This window comes from Marmota monax, unplaced genomic scaffold (genome assembly GCF_021218885.2).
Source record: "Marmota monax isolate L192 unplaced genomic scaffold, Marmota_monax_Labrador192_F-V1.1 WCK01_AAM20220418_F8-fsc00180, whole genome shotgun sequence".
Classification (NCBI taxonomy): Eukaryota; Metazoa; Chordata; class Mammalia; order Rodentia; family Sciuridae; genus Marmota; species Marmota monax.
Window position 1 is genome coordinate 3,486,235 of NW_026693881.1, and position 16,352 is coordinate 3,502,586.

At 45.7% G+C, this 16,352-nt stretch overlaps 1 pseudogene; it reads left to right on the top strand.

Moving 5' to 3' along the window:
- The first annotated feature begins 794 nt into the window (after positions 1 to 794).
- On the top strand, positions 795 to 1,313 carry LOC124105580 (large ribosomal subunit protein uL13m-like; annotated as a pseudogene).
- Positions 1,314 to 16,352: the final 15,039 nt, after the last annotated feature.

A 16,352-nucleotide genomic window follows, 5' to 3' on the forward strand; every position in this document is an offset into this window, starting at 1 on the left:
CTTTGACAGATTCACCAGAATCTGCCACATCTAAGAAAGAATTAGCACTAATTCTACACATCCTTTTCCAAAACAGAGTGAACACATCTCAAAGCACTTTAGAAACTCGTGCGGCCTTGATAACAAAACCAGACACACAAAGACACCATCTTTTGTGACACCGTCACAAAAAGAAAAAAACTACAGACACCACTCTCCCGTGTGAGTATAAACACAAATTTCCTTTACAAAATATTAGAAGACAGAATTCAGCAAGATGTAAGAAGAATTCTACAAGGTGATAAGTGGCACTAACTTTGGAATGAAAAGATGGTTCAATGTGTGAAGATCAGTATCATCCACCATATTAACAGGGTGAAGGAGAAAATCACAGAATCATGTCCACTAATGCAGAAAAACCAAGAATAGACAAAATTCATGATAAACCCTCAGAAAAGAAAAGAGAGGAACTTCCTCAATTTGCTGAAGAGAACCTCTAAAATTTCTACAGTTTAAATTATACTTAATGGTGGAAGAAATAATGTGTCATTTCTAAAACAGGGGCTCCAGCAAGAGTATCTGTGCCCAGGCTGCCGTTGACCAGGACTTCCACCAGTTCCCTGAGGCAGGACAGGCCGATAATAGACATTTTACAGGTCCCAGAAGGGAAGCCAAAAATCTGTCTTCCTTTGCAGATAATGTGATTGTGTGATCGGCCATGTGGAAAATCCTAAGGAATACATTCCAACCAACAACTCCTAGAATTCGGAGCCGGCTCAGCTTCAGGATAGAGGACAGATTGGCCAGTGGGGGACATGTCTCGTTCCTCGAGGGCAGCCCAACCATGGGCCACTTTTGCCCCAATATGGCATCTCTTGGTTGGGAAAATGAATCCTCTGGCAAATGTGCTGCGATGGTATCAATAAAACTTCAAGATTCCATCAACTGTGTAACGTCGACAGCGTTGTCCTAATGAACACAAGACACATTGCATTTTGTGGAAATGAATGGGATCACAAAGGACACTCTGCACATCCTGGCTCCCAGGTGGATGGAGACAAGGAGGAGCCACTCAACCTCACCAGAAGGCCCCAGTGGCAATTGTACAATTAGCTATGGACGCAGGCTGCCCACAGGCCTCTTATCCCGATGAGGATATTCCACAAGATATTCTTAAGAATCTAGTGGAGGGGCTTCCTCAGCCACGGGAAATACCATCACATCTAGATGAGAACACCCAGGGAGAAGGACAGGCTTTCCGGAGAGTGGGGTCCCCTGCAGATGATCAGGTGCAGGAGAGCAGAAATTACAGAAAATATGGTGACGCGATTTAGGCTTCTTCCTGGTGAGTTTCTCTGCCTAAGAACAGGAAACCACTGCTGCAGGAGACTGCAATAAGACATTTTATAGAACTGTTTCATTGTATGATGTGTTTGAAATAACATTACTTACTTGGCTTAGAAAAAAAAAGAATTCTCAAAACTCAACATTAATCAAAACAATCGATTGGAACATGGACCAATAATAGATATTTTACCAGACAGCACTCATGTCCAATAAGCACAGGAAAAGGTATTCAACATCCTCAGCCATTCAGAAAAAAAAAAACAAAACCACGATGAGATATCACTGCATGTTTGTCAGAATGGCAAAATGACGCACAGTGACAACCCCAGTCCCTCGTTTTGGCTCTGACCTTTCCCGCTTCATCTCTGGAGGTGCGTCAGGCTGCTGAGTGTCAGCGGTCTCTTCTTTTTCGTTGCTGCAGAGTATTCCATGGCATGAACATGTGCAGTCTGTTTGATCATTCACCCCTGAAGGGCCCCTGGTGGCTTCTGGTTTTGACAATTATGGATAAAGTGGTCCCTCTCGCCTGGCTTCCCTGCTCTGCCCCTTCATTCTCAGCACATCAGAGAAATTCCTGTTAAACAAAAGTCGGATTAAGTGACTGCCCCACTTAAAAACCCTCAGAAGGTCCCTCATTTCACCCCATACTAGCTTAAGTCCCGATAGTGAGCTACAGGATCAGTAGGATCTGTCTCCAGTGCTTCCCAACCGTGGCCCTTTACTTACTCTGCCTCCTCTCCCCACACCCACCTCCTTGCCTTTTCTCAGACATATCAATCATATGCTGGCCCCAGGATCTTTGCACTTGCAGATCTTCCCCAGGCACCCCCATGACCAGGCCTTCACCTACCCCCGTGCTCAGCTCAAATGTCCTTTTGTCAGTGAGGGCTGCCTTGTTTTGTGTGTCCACTTGTGGTCCCAGAGCCCACATAGCTTTATCTGATTCCATAGGCCACATGCTTCCCCACTAAGTGGCACCAAGCCAGGCCTGGAGTGAAGTGGAGGGTGAAAAGAAGAAAAAGATGTAGTCCCCGCTCTCCACGGGTTAGGCTCACAGCAGAGAGAAGGGAACACCCAGGCCCAGATGCATGGTCACACACACACCAGGACTGGCTCAAAGTGACCCTGCTGTCTCCCCCACCCCCATTCTGCACAGGAAGGAATCCTGTGGCTCGAGAGGAAAAGGAACCCCGTGAGCTGGCCTCTGCTGCAGGAGGGCTGAGGTGGGGGGGTGCTTCTGCCTGGGAGCAGAGGAAGCAGGAAGGAGCAGCTGGCGTGCAGGGGGCGGTGGGTGCAGATGGGGGGCATCTGCATGTGGTCTGTGGCCAAAGCCAGCCTCATCCTTGTGACCTGCCTGGTGGAGTCACCCGCTGGGTGCGCTTGTCTTGACAACACCAGATGGGGAGCAGTGTAGACAGAAAGGTAGACAAAATGGGAAGGAGTGATGGCAAAGGGAGGGAGTGGGAGAGAGGAGGGTCGGCTCCTTCCAGAACCTTCCTCAAGCTCCACTGCCCAGAAGGGCTGGGGGACTTTCTCCCTAGACCCTGTTCTGGAACCCTCTCCATATATATTTTTTGCGCTTGGCCTTCTCAACAGCACACCTGGACCTCCTCATGGGCCAGAGCTCTGCCCTCATGCCACTCTCTGTTGACCTTGCTGGGAGTTTGGAGGCAGAGGGTCCCCTCCTCCAGGGGCTCTGACCCAGCGGCAGTTGCTGGTTGGGCTCTGCTGCCTTGAGGGGGTTCCACCTCCCATAGGCCCCCTACCCCACTCTATGACCCAAGTGGCTCTTAGGAGAGTTTGAATGTGCTCTTGGCCTCTCCCGGAGAGCTCCACACAGTCAGGGAGAGGACCCTGCGTCCCTGCCCACAGCTCAGCCCTATGGGGTGGGGTGACGTTTCTCTCCCAATGACATTTGGGTCATCAGAGACTGGAGGATGCACTCTCTCCCCTCCAGTGATGAGAGAAGGAGCTGTAAATGCAGACAGATGTGTACAGATGTATATTCTTGTACGGAAAAGACTGCATTTGGTGTTGCCGAGGCCCCGGAGGGTGAGTTCTGCAGCCCACAACTTAAAATCCAAGTCTTCGGGATTTGGTCTATGCTGCAGGCACTGGACGGGAAAATGTCATTTTGTGTTACTTTGACTTTATCTAACTTTGTACATCCGACTTGCTCCTTGATGCGCACAGGGGGTGGCCTCAAAGTGATTGGAAGTCCTGTGAGCTCACTCTGCGGGGCCTTATTCACAGCCTGAGTCATGTCCCGATTATTGGCAGGCCACAGGTCCTATGTTCCATTTGATGACCTGAGCTGTGCGAGGATTCAAGGAGTCATCCCTGCAGTCCCACCCGCGCCCCATGCCAGGAGGAGCCCTGCCACATGCACAGTGGGGCGTTTGGGGAGCAGGGTCCACCGAGGGTGCAGGGTGCCCTCCTCTGGCTTTCTCTGCAGCCCCTCCGGAATGCGAGCAGAGCTCTGCCTTGACCCTGGGGCAGGACACGCAGCCCAGCAGGCCTTGCTCAGGGCAGTGGTCTTGGGACAGAGTGGCCGTTGATGGCTGTTGCAAAAGCGTTAGCCCCGGGACAGGACATAAGGTGCTCAGCGGCAGCATAGCCCAGGGACTGACACCTGAAGCCACTGCATTTGATCAGGACCAGAAGGGACCAAGGACCAACTGGAGGGAAGAGGTTGGAAAGTGATCAGGGCTTCCAGATGAGAACCTGGTCTGCAGGGTCCACTGCCTACTGGGCCTGAGAGCAGGAGTCACCAGGGAACTGTGGCTGCCTGTCATTCTTACTTCCTCATCAGGGGAGGGTGCTGAGCCAGAAGGCAGAGCACATGGGCAGACACAAGCACGAGTCCTCAGGAAAATTTAAACACTTGGTTTCATTGAATTTTCTTTCTGTATTTCTTTGAGGTTTGCTGAACTCCCCTAAACAATTACTTTAAATACTTTGTCCAGACTTTCATACTCTTGCTCTCCTCTGGGTCAGCTACTGGGGAATCATTGTGTTCCTTTGGGGGTGGGGTGTCTCTGTGGCTTTTCCTATTTCTCCTTGCCTGAGGCTGATGTCCTTGCCTTTTCTGTTCCCCTTTGATGCCAGGGATTAAATCCAGGGGTGCTGAACCACTGAGCCACATCCCCAGCCCTTTTTATTTTTTATCTAGAGACAGGGTCTTGCTAAGTTGCTTAGGGTCTCACTGAGTTGCTGAAGCTGGCTTTGAAGTCACGATCCTCCGGCCTCAGCCCCCAGACTTGCTGGGACTACAAGTGTGCACCACTGGGCCTGGTGACATGTTGAGAGCCACAGCCGAAGGGGCCCCAGCAAACTTCCAGCTGCCAGCAAACTTCGAGCTGCCGGCTGATGATTGGCTCACAGCGGCCCCAGCAACATCTAGCTGATTGGCTCCTCGGCCCCAGCAACATCTAGCTGATTGGCTCCTCGGCCCCAGCAACATCTAGCTGATTGGCTCCTCTGTGGTGATGCTCATTGGGCTGTTTCCCTGCCCTTTCAGACCACGGAGCTGCTCATTGGGGGACTTTTTTGGCTCCACCCACATGACCCAGCCAATCGGCCTCAAGAGCAGGAGGATTGTGGGAGGGGGAGAGAAGCTTGTGTGGGAGAGAGAGGCTTGTGGAAAGCCGGTGGTGGCAGTTGAGGCTCTGAGGGTTTTTCCTGAGAGGCTGTTTTGTTTGTCGTGTGTGGTTCTAAAAATAAAGTTAGTTTCTTTTGACAAGTGGCTCCTGATTGTGCCCAGCCAGACTGCAGCATTTGGTGGCTCGCACGGGGAGCGACTGAGGGTAAGTGAAACTGCTCGCCCCTGAGGGCAGGGCGAGAGGATGGGTAGCCATTTTAAGATTCCTCTTTTATTTTGCTTCACTTTTGTTTTAAGTTGCCTGTCCCTGGAGATGAGTGAGACGGAAGAAAAACCGCTCACATCTGAGGTAAAACTATTTACGTCTGAGGAACAGATAGGGAGAAAGGACGGATGCACATGTCAGGAGGATAGAAAGGCTATAATGACTTTTTGTTGTTCCCTATTTATTTCATTCTGTCTCGGTTTTGTTTGGCGTCATCTTGTTGGGTTGTATTATAGTAGAAATACGGGATCAGAAATTAGTAAAAAACAAACTGAAAGAGTGTTAAGTAAATTGTTAGAGGAAGGAGGCATCTCAGTAAAATCAAGAACAATCAGGGCATACGTTGATACAATACAAAAATGTAGCCCATGGCCTTTTAAGGAGGAGTTGTTAAATATATCACAATGGAACCATCATGGTGAAGGTTTAAAAAGAATAGAAAAGAAAAGCCCAGGGACTCTGCCAGTTGGCACATTGCCATTGTGGACGTTCATATCTTGTTTGCTTAGTCCAAAGCCTTCAGTTCAGACAATGGTAGAGGAAGGAGAAGACATAATGATTCAAGTAAAAGAGAAGGTCTCTCAAGTTAGTCAGACAGAGGAAAAGATTCAAGTAAAAGAGAAGGCCTCTCAAGCTAGTCAGACAGAGAAAGAAAGTGTAAAACAGAAAAAGCCATCAGGGGGAAAGTTACAACAGGAGACTGCTACTAACACCTTTCTATCACCAGAGGGTGTAAGTGTCCAACCAACAGCACCACCTCTACAGGAGACTGCTACTAACACCTTTCTATCACCAGAGGACGTAAGTGTCCAACTAACAAGGCCACCTCCATATGCTGGGAGGTCCCCAACCCCCGCAGTTGATAGTTGGGATCCTGAGACAAGATCTCAAATATTAACATGCCCTGTATTTGAGGCAGGAGGGCAGCGAGTTTACCATGTTTTAAATTTCAAAACAGTGAAGCAGCTAAAAGAGGCTGTAACAACCTATGGTCTTCAAGCACCCTTCACTGTAAGCATGGTCGAATCCATTAACAACTTGAACATGACGCCAGCAGATTGGGCTAATATGTGTAAAGCTGTGCTAAATGGAGGACAATACCTGTTATGGAAGGTTTCCAATGAGGAATTTTGCAAGGAGACGGCTAGGCGAAATGCAGCAGCTGGTTATCCTCAGAGAAATCTAGATATGTTGTTAGGAAAGGGACCTTATGAGGATCAGCAGCAACAAATTGCATATGATCCTGGTGTATATGCACAAATTGCTGTAGATGCAATTAAGGCATGGAAAACTTTACAAGGACGTGGAGGTTTACAAGGTCAATTATCTAAGGTAATACAAGGAGCTAATGAACCTTATGCTGAATTTGTAGATAGGCTTATTCAAACAGCTACCAGAGTTTTTGGGAATACAGAACAAGCAATGCCATTACTAAAACACCTGGCTTATGAGCAAGCGAATCGTTGGTGCAGAGATATCATTAGACCATGGAAACATGAAGATTTAAACACATATATTAAATTATGTAGAGACATTAATGAACAAGAGCAAGTTGTGGCAGCTGCAGTCAAACAGGCTTTAGATGCCAGAGACATTAATGAACAAGGGCAAATTGTGGCAGCTGCAGTAAAACAGGCTTTAGATGCCAGGCCAAGAACATGCTACAATTGTGAACAAACAGGACATTTTAAAAGGAATTGCCCCATTGGAGGAGGGTTTAACAAAACTAGGTATCAAAGGAGTAGAATACCAGGTATTTGCCCACGATGCCGTAGAGGGAGACATTGGGCTAATGAATGCCATTCTCAAACCACCATAGAGGGTACTCCATTATCAAAAAACAAACAAGGACCAGGTGTTTATCCACGATATCGTGGAGAAAGGCATCGGGCTCCATTGCCAAAAAATGGACAGGGGGGCCCAATGCTCTGGGGCCCAAAACCACAAATATACGGAGCACTGGAGGAACCCAGCAACCCCATCAGGGTAGTGCCCAGGACACATTGTCCATCAGATCCCTCATCAGACAAACCAGAGGGAGTGCAGGGTTGGACATCTGCGCCTCCGCCAGAGCAGTACTAACTCCAGAGATGGGAGTTCAAATCATTCCCACGGGGGTGAAAGGACCTCTTCCCAAAGGAACAGTAGGCTTATTATTGGGACACAGCTCTTCTACTCTAAAAGGACTTATGATAAGTCCTGGGGTAATTGATCCCGATTATGAAGGTGAAATAAAAATTATAGCCAGTTCTCCAAAGGGTATATCAGTAATTTCACCAGGAGATAGAATAGCACAGTTACTAATAATATCCAGCCTACATGATAAATTTTCCAGTCGTACTGAAGAAAGAGGTTCCAAGGGATTAGGCTCCACAGGTGTAGATTGGGCTATGCTTTCTTTAAATTTAGATTCTCGCCCCATGCTAAAACTAAATATTCAAGGACATGAATTTAATGGACTACTGGATACAGGTGCAGACCTTAGCATCATCTCTCGTCAAGAATGGCCAAAACATTGGCCATTACAACAAGCCACTCAAACGCTTCGAGGCCTAGGAGTGGTGACTAATCCCCATAGAAGTGCAATGGTATTAGATTGGAAGGATCCTGAAGGATGTGAAGGAACTATACAGCCATATGTATTGGATCATCTTCCCGTAAATTTATGGGGACGAGATGTCCTAGATCAATTAGGTTTGACATTAACAAATAACATCAACCAAAATGCACCCACTATTATGACTAGACAAGGTTTTAGGAAAGGAAAAAGATTAGAAAAACAAAAACAAGGTATAGCAGCACCAATACAAATAGATCAAGAAACAGACAGACATGGGTTGGATTTTCAGAAAGGGCCACTGAGACAATCAAAATTACTTGGAAATCAGAAAGACCAGTATGGGTTCCTCAGTGGCCCCTGACTAAAGAAAAGATACAAGCAGCCCATGACCTGGTCAAACAACAATTAGCAGAAGGACATATACAACCTTCTGTATCTCCCCATAATACTCCCATTTTTGTCATCAAAAAGAAATCTGGTAAATGGAGATTATTGCAAGATTTAAGAGCCATTAATAATGAGATGGTTATTATGGGACCTGCTCAATCAGGGATTCCTCAGTTGTCTGCTTTGCCAAAAACCTGGTATGTTTTAGTTATAGATATTAAAGATTGTTTTTTTTTTCAATTCCAATTCATCCTGAGGATAGTCCACGGTTTGCATTTACTATCCCTGCACTGAATCATGAAGGTCCTGATCAGAGATATGAATGGAAAGTACTCCCTCAAGGGATGGCTAACAGCCCAACTATGTGTCAAATTTATGTTAACAAAGTAATCCAGCCACTTAGAAATCAAAATCCTGAACTACAAATATTTCACTATATGGATGATGTATTATTAGCACACAAAGATAAAAACACATTGCTAGAATGTTATGCCAGACTTACAAACTTATTAAAAAATTATAATCTAGAGATAGCAATAGATAAAGTACAATTAAATTTTCCAATTAATTATTTAGGAGTTCTATTATCCTCAACCATGGTCCGTCCACCAAAAATTCAAATACGAGTAGATCAACTCAAATCACTTAATGACTTTCAAAAGTTATTAGGAGACATAAATTGGATAAGGCCTTATTTAGGTATACCAACAGGAGAGTTGGGACCTTTATTTGATATCCTAAAAGGTCCATCAGATCCAAATTCACCCCGAATGTTAACGCCTGAAGCAAGAAAGGCATTAAAAATCATTGAAACATATATGGAAAATATGCATTTGGATAGAATTGATATAAGTTTGCCTTTATTATTTATTGTACTACCAACAAAAAATATTCCTACAGGAATATTTTGGCAAGAAGGTCCATTATTATGGATACATTTATCTTATTCTCCTAACACTATTCTTACTAGGTATCCTGAGGCTGTAGGACAATTAATACTCAAAGGAATAAAAGCAGCAAAGGGAGTGTTTGGAATTTCTCCCAATAAAATTATTACTCCATATACTATGAATCAAATTGATGAGTTAGCTAATGAGTTAAATACTTGGGCAATAATCATGTGCAAATCTAATGTTTCATTTGATAACCACTTACCATCTAATCCATTATTGTCTTTTTGGTCATCGCATCCTGTAATTTTTCCAAAAATGACAAGAAAAACACCTATCATGAATGCTCCAAATATATTCACTGATGGGTCAAATAATGGTACAGCAGCAGTAGTTACCCTTGATCAAACTTTTACATTTTTAGTACCCAAACAATCAGCTCAAAAGGTAGAGCTTAATGCAGTTTTACAAGCTTTTGTGATGTTTAAAGATTCTGTATTTAATTTATTTTCTGATAGGCAGTATGTAGTTAATGCTATAGTATCTCTTGAAGATGCTGGTAGGATTTCCCCTTCCTCTACTGTTTTCTCTTTGCTTTCCACTATACAAAGTCTAATCTGGGACAGAAAAGATCCATTCTTTATAGGACATATCAGGGCACATACAGGATTGCCTGGAGCCCTTAGTTTGGGCAATGATTTAGCAGATAAAACTACACATGACATACATATTTTCTCTACACTAGAAGAAGCTATAAATTTTCATAAAAGGTTCCATGTCAATGCTAATACTTTATAAAAGCGTTTTAAAATAACTAAGGAACAAGCTAGACAAATAATAAAACAATGTCAAAATTGTGTGACCTTTTTACCACAAGTTAATCTTGGAGTCAATCCTAGAGGATTGATACCTAACCCTATTTGGCAGATGGACGTCACACACTTGCCAGAATTTGGAAAATTAAAATATTTGCATGTTACAGTTGATACTTCTTCTGGATTTTTGATGGGCTCCCTTCATGCCGGAGAAAAAACTAAAGATGTTATAGCTCATTGCTTACAAAATTTTGCCACTGTGGGTGTTCCAAAACTGTTAAAAACAGATAATGCCCCTGGTTATACTTCTACCTCTTTTAAACAATTTTGCTCAACATTTGGCATTACTCATATAACAGGAATCCCATACAATCCACAGGGACAAGGCATAGTTGAAAGAGCTCATCAGACTATTAAAATGTACTTATTAAAGCAAAAAGAAGGAATTGGGAAGGGGTATATATTTCCCAAAGATAAACTTAAAATAACCCTTTTTACTCTAAACTTTTTAAATTTGGATTCATCAGGACTTAGTGCTGCGGAAAGGCATATGTGTCCAAAAAATGTACATAAGCCCAAGGTACTTTGGAAGGATATTCTAACAGGACAATGGAAAGGTCCTGACCCAGTGATTGTCTGGAGTCGGGGGTCTGTTTATGTGTTTCCACAGGGAGAACAGCAGCCGATTTGGATTCCAGAAAGATTAACTAAAGCGATTTCTACAGACCAAAAAGAAGATGATTTGGCTCAAATCCATAACAACTGATATCCAAAACTCCAGTTTGGCTATTCTTACATCTGCAACAGAACCAGGATGCTTTTTTCAATATCTATTTTATTATTGCCCTTTGCCATATCATGAAGTTCTATTTTGTTTTTTGAGCTCATACAGACCTAGGTTAATGTTTTGCTGATCAGTTCTATTTTTTGACTATAGAGTTTTTAAACATTGCAATGGAGATTTCACCTGTAAAAAGTTATAAGGCCTTTACTATAATGTTATGTGTTGTATGTATTATATTATGTGTGCACACTTGTGTTTTGTGTTATATGTTTGAATGTACGTATGTCCATATATCATATATGATGAGCGCTCATGATAAAATGGATCCAAATTTTTTTTTTCACGTGATTTATATGGTTTAATTTAAATTGGGTAAACAACTGTTGAGGATTGTTTTAATATGTAAACAAAAAAGGAGGTTAACAGATCTGTTTGTTTACTTTCACCTTTCCTTTTCATTATATTTAATAATTCTCTTAAAGATAATGTAAATTGTTAAGAAAATTGTTTTCTTTTAGTGCCTTCTGTAATGTTACATAATTTTTTCTTTAGCCATTATTGCCAGAATTCCTATCTTCATCCCAGTGAAGGCACTAAAAGAAAACAATTTTCTTAACAATTTACATTATCTTCAGTGACAACCGTGTCTTTTGAAATGGGGACTTAGTCCTGTCCATGGCGATTGCTTTGCCTGCGGAAGGCCCTCACAGTCAGCCATCCAGTGGATCTGGGCAGGCTGTCCAATGAGGTCTGCTGCTGGGTCATTGAGACAGGCAGACCCGGCACTCAGGTCCCCAAGGGTTGACCTGGTGCTGAAGTGGCCTTGGACCTGAGTCCACAGGGGCTGGCTCCTCCCCAGGGTCCACCAGGGTAGGCCTGGACACTGGATCCTCTGGGGGCGGAGGCCATAGAGAGTGGCCTGGAGTCAAGGAGGGTGGGGACTGACCTGTGCTGGTGCTGGCCTGGCAGATAGTCTGCAAGGGCTGGCCTGGATCGAGATGTGTAGGCCAGTCCTCGTGCCAGTGGGGGCTGGTTCAGTGCTGAGGTCTCCTGCACAGGCCTGGACCTGTGGGCCTGCTGGAACAGGGTCCACCCTCTGCAGCTGCACTGAGCAGGCCTAGGGTCTCATCTGGGGTGCCCTGTGGGGTTTGAGACAAAGGGTGTCTACCTGGCACTGGGGCAGGTCTGAAGTCTGGGCTTACACGGGCTAGCTCGGTGGGGGGACTGGACCCTGCGTCCACAGAGACCATCCTGGAGGCTGGGTCCACAGGGGTTGGCATGATGACTAGGGCTGTGGAGATCAGCCTGGTTTTGGAGCCGACCTGAGGCTGAGGAGGTGGGAACCACCCTGGTGCCAGGATGCCAAGTTGGCATGGGAGCTGCCTGGAACTTGGGGCCGCAGAGGTCAGCCTGGAAACTGAGCCCACTGGGCAGACGCGGAGGTTGGGGCGATAGTAACTCCTTTCTGTGGAGTCTGGGGCTGTGGTGACTCCTTTCATTACCTATTCTACTCCTAGGGTTAGACTGTTTCAGATCCCTGTAGAAGAGAGAGCATATGCTTTTGTCTTTCTGTCTGGCTTGTTTACATGGAACATAATGTCCTACAGATTTATCTTTCTGAAGACCAAATAATATTCTATTGTGTGAATGTACATTTTTTTTAGAGAGAGAGAGAATTTTTAAATATTTTTTTTTAGTGTTTTTGGGACACAACATCATTATTTTATTTTTATGTGGTGCTGAGGATCGAACCCAGCGCCCTGCACATGCCAGGTGAGCGCGCTACCACTTGAGCCACATCCCCAGCCCCGTATATTTTTTAATCTCTTTATCTGCTATGTTGTTTCTGTATCTTGGCTGTTGTGAACTGTGCTGCAATAAACCTGGGAATGCAAATATCTCCTCGATATTCTGATTTCAGTTCTCTGGGTAGAGACCCAGTAGTGGGAATGCTGGATCATATGGTAGGGTTTTTTTGAGGAACTTCCGTTCTATTTTCCATAATGACTACACTAATTGATATTCCCACCAAAGGTGTGCAAGGATCCCCTCTTCTCCACATCCTCGCCAACACATTATCTTTGGGCTTTCTGCGAATAGCCATCCTCCACACATTTGAAGTGATCTCTCCTCGTGGCTTTGAATGGCATTTCCCTGCTTATTGGAGATGCTGAGAACTTTTTCACATAGCTGTTGGCCATTTGTATGTCTTCTTTTGAGAAATGTCTGCCCAGGTCTTTTGCCTTAAAAAAAAAATAGTGGTGTTTTCCTTGCTATTGAGTTATATTTAAATTTATTTTGTAACAGACACAAAAAGAGACCATAAAAAATGCACATTTTTATGGGGTACCATGTGATGTTTTGATTCAGGGAAATGTTTTTAGGAAATATGTTCAGTTTTGTTTTGTCATTGGGAGGGTATAACGGCCTCCAAGCTCTTAATGTCACCCTAGAAACCAGAAGTCCCCCTGATTATGTTTTCCTTCATGAAGCCTCTGGGTCCTTAGAGAGTGAGTTATGGGGAGACCACACATCGGCCAGGAGAATGGTGACCGTCTGTCTCCCCTGTCCCCTCCTGGCAGGCTGAGAATGTACCTGAGACTGCAGGGCAGCTCCCACGTGTCACTTCCCTCCCCTGAGGTCTGTTTGCAGGTTAGACACATTGACTTCTTGGGCAGGCCTCTGTCTTTGGTTGTGGAGTGACATCACCACTGGGAGTGACAACCGCTCTTTTGGAAACATATATTTCCCACATTTGGGGAAAAGTATTCGACTTTATGACATTGCATTTGGATTTTCACTGGACAGTTCACTACGGAGTCTCTCCTGTGGTGAGGAAGGGTCTAGAGACAGCAAAGGCTTCCCCACCCCGAGGAGGCCCGTATCCCTGGACTGGAGGACTGTGAAAGTCACTTGGGGTGACTGTGGTGGTCCCCTCCTCTGGAGCACTACACCCCTCCAAACACGGGCCTGCCTGCAGGATGGCTGCCTGCCCCAGGGCACATCAGTAGCAGAGGGATGAGGGATTTCCAGGCTCTGGGCACCTCAAAGCTGGGCCCCCAATGACCGCCACGCGGGAGCATCTGTCACGGGAGCAAAGCCACCTGCAGACGCCTCCCAAGCAGAGCCACCAAGACAGAGGCCTGCCCAAGGAGTCAATGTGTCTGACCTGCAAACAGACCTCAGGGGAGGGAAATGACACGGGGGACCTGTCCTGCAGTCTCAGGTACACTCTCAGCCTGCCAGGAGGGGACCATGGGAGACAGACGGTCACCACTCCCCTGGCCGATGTGCGGTCTCCCCATAACTCACTCTCTAAGGATCCAGAGGATTCATAAAGGAAAACAATAATCAGGGGGACTTCTGATTTCCAGGGTGACATTAAGAGCTTGGAGGCCATCACACCCTCCCAATGACGAAACAAAACTGAACATCAACAAGTCTTCTTAGAGTCATCAGAAAGTTGAGGTCGCAGGGAAACCACCACCTGGGAATCTGAGAGCCAGACGCAGCATCCCAGCTCACCCCAAGCGGAAACCTGCACCGTGGCCAGCATCAGGCAGGAGTCATGGGGCGGGTGACCATTTTTTCTGAGGGACAAAAACTCCTGAGGCCGAGTTTTAAAGGGGCCACATGCTTTCCATTAACGTCACCCCCAGGAAGCCTACCAGGACCTCAGAGTGAAGAAGAGGCCCCTCCTGCTCCCAGCAGGGCCACGGGCAGGTCGCTGTGTTGAAATACTCCTGCAACGTCCTCTTCTCCACAGGAAGGCCACCCTCAGGGACTTCTTCACCAGAGCCCCACTAAGGGGCACTAGCCAACCCAGGGGGAGAAACCCTACTTCAGCCCCCGCTGGCCCAGAGACAGGCTCACTTGAAGACAGAGACCTCAGCCAGGTGGGGGACACTTGTAATCCTAGCTGCTCCGGAGGCTGAGGTTGTGTTCAAGGCCAGCCTGGGCTAGGTGGCAAGGTGCCGTCTGCCCACACAGAAAGAAAGGCCAGAACGGAGACCTCCTCAGGGGACCACAGAGTATCCCCTCACCCCATGCCTCAGCACCATGTCACTAGGGCTCTTGTACAGTGACAGGGAAAAGCCGATGTCTGAGATCACATCAGGAGCAAGCCTCTATAGAACGCCCCTCCCCCAGCAAAAGTCATGGGAACATTAAAAATGACACTGGAGGAAACTTAGGCTCTGACAACTGCGGTGTGGTTCACCCAGCCACACGAGGCGGAATCACACACCAGGGTGGTACCCTGTCATCAGCCTCTCACCTGGTACTCGGGACGGCTAGCTTTCAACCAGGTGTCCCAGGGCCCATGAAAGCCACAAGCAGAGTTTTAAAAGACAAAGTGGTATCAAAACCAGACTAAAAGACAGCAGGGATTTTGGAATCATGAACTGTGAATTTAAAATAACCGTGGTGAACACGCAGAGGGCTCCAACGGAAATGGTCCCTTGTGGGAGAACAGACGGGCAGTGGAGGAGACGAGATGGAAATTTCCAGGAAGAATTCAGTGGAAATGCTAGAAATCAAAAGTCACAACAGAAATGAACAACACACTGTGGGGCAAGCCTGTAATCCTAGTGACTCCGTCGCTGAGGCTAGAGGATGGCAAGTTCAAGGCCAGCCTCAGCAATTTAGCCAGGCCCTCGGCAACTTAGTGAGACCCTGTTTCAAAATCAAAAATCAAATCAAATCAAATGAACTGAGGACTTGGCTCAATGATAAAGTACCTCTAGGTTCAATGTCCAGTACAAAAAAAAAAAGCCTTGTTTGGGCCCACTAGTAAAACATAACCAATGTGATTATTGATGCATTTGAGATATATCAAGACAAACTCCTCAACTGAGAAAATTAATTGGAAATCATGTCCTTACAAAACCTATGCATGGATGTGCATAGCAGCTTGTGTGTAATTGTCCACACTTAGAAGCAACCAAGACAACCTTCAATATATGAGCGAGTCAATAAACTGTGGTACATCCAGACAATGGAATATTATTCGGCACTAAAAAATGATCTAGCCAAGAAAGAAATGACAAGAGGAAACCTAAATGCCTATTATAAACTGTAAAAAAGTCAGTCCTAAGAGGTTGCTACTATATGATTCCAACAATGTGACACTTGGGAGGTGGTAGAACTATAGAGACATTAAAAAAAAGAGCAGTTGCCATGGGCAAGGGGTAAGGGAGGAATGAAGAGGCAGGGCACAGGACTTCCGGCAGTGCGGCCATTCTGTATCATCCCATATTGGTGGACACGTGTTAACGTGCCTTCATCAAACCATAGACTCCAAAAACTGCTCTTAAACATAAAATGTATTAATAAAAGGAAGAAACTCTAAAACTGAAAAGAGGGAAAAACACTAAAAACAAACAGAATTTCTAAGACCTAAGGACAATTACAAAAGATATAATAATATTTCCATCCTGGAAATCAGGACCCCTAGCTTGGCTTCCGGTGACACTTGTCTCATTTTCCTCTTGGGAGAAGATTCTGGGAGTGAGTTGCCTACTACAGAGTCTTGGGGTGCACCAAAAGGTGCTGAACCAGTGGGTGGCACACACAGCGGCTGGGGAGGCTGAGATAGGAGGATTGTGAGTTCAAAGCCAGCCTCAGCAATGGCAAGGCACTAAGCAACTCAGTGAGACTCTGTCTCTAAATAAAATGCTAAATCAGGATGGGGATGTGGCTTAGTGCCCCTGAGTTGAATCCCAG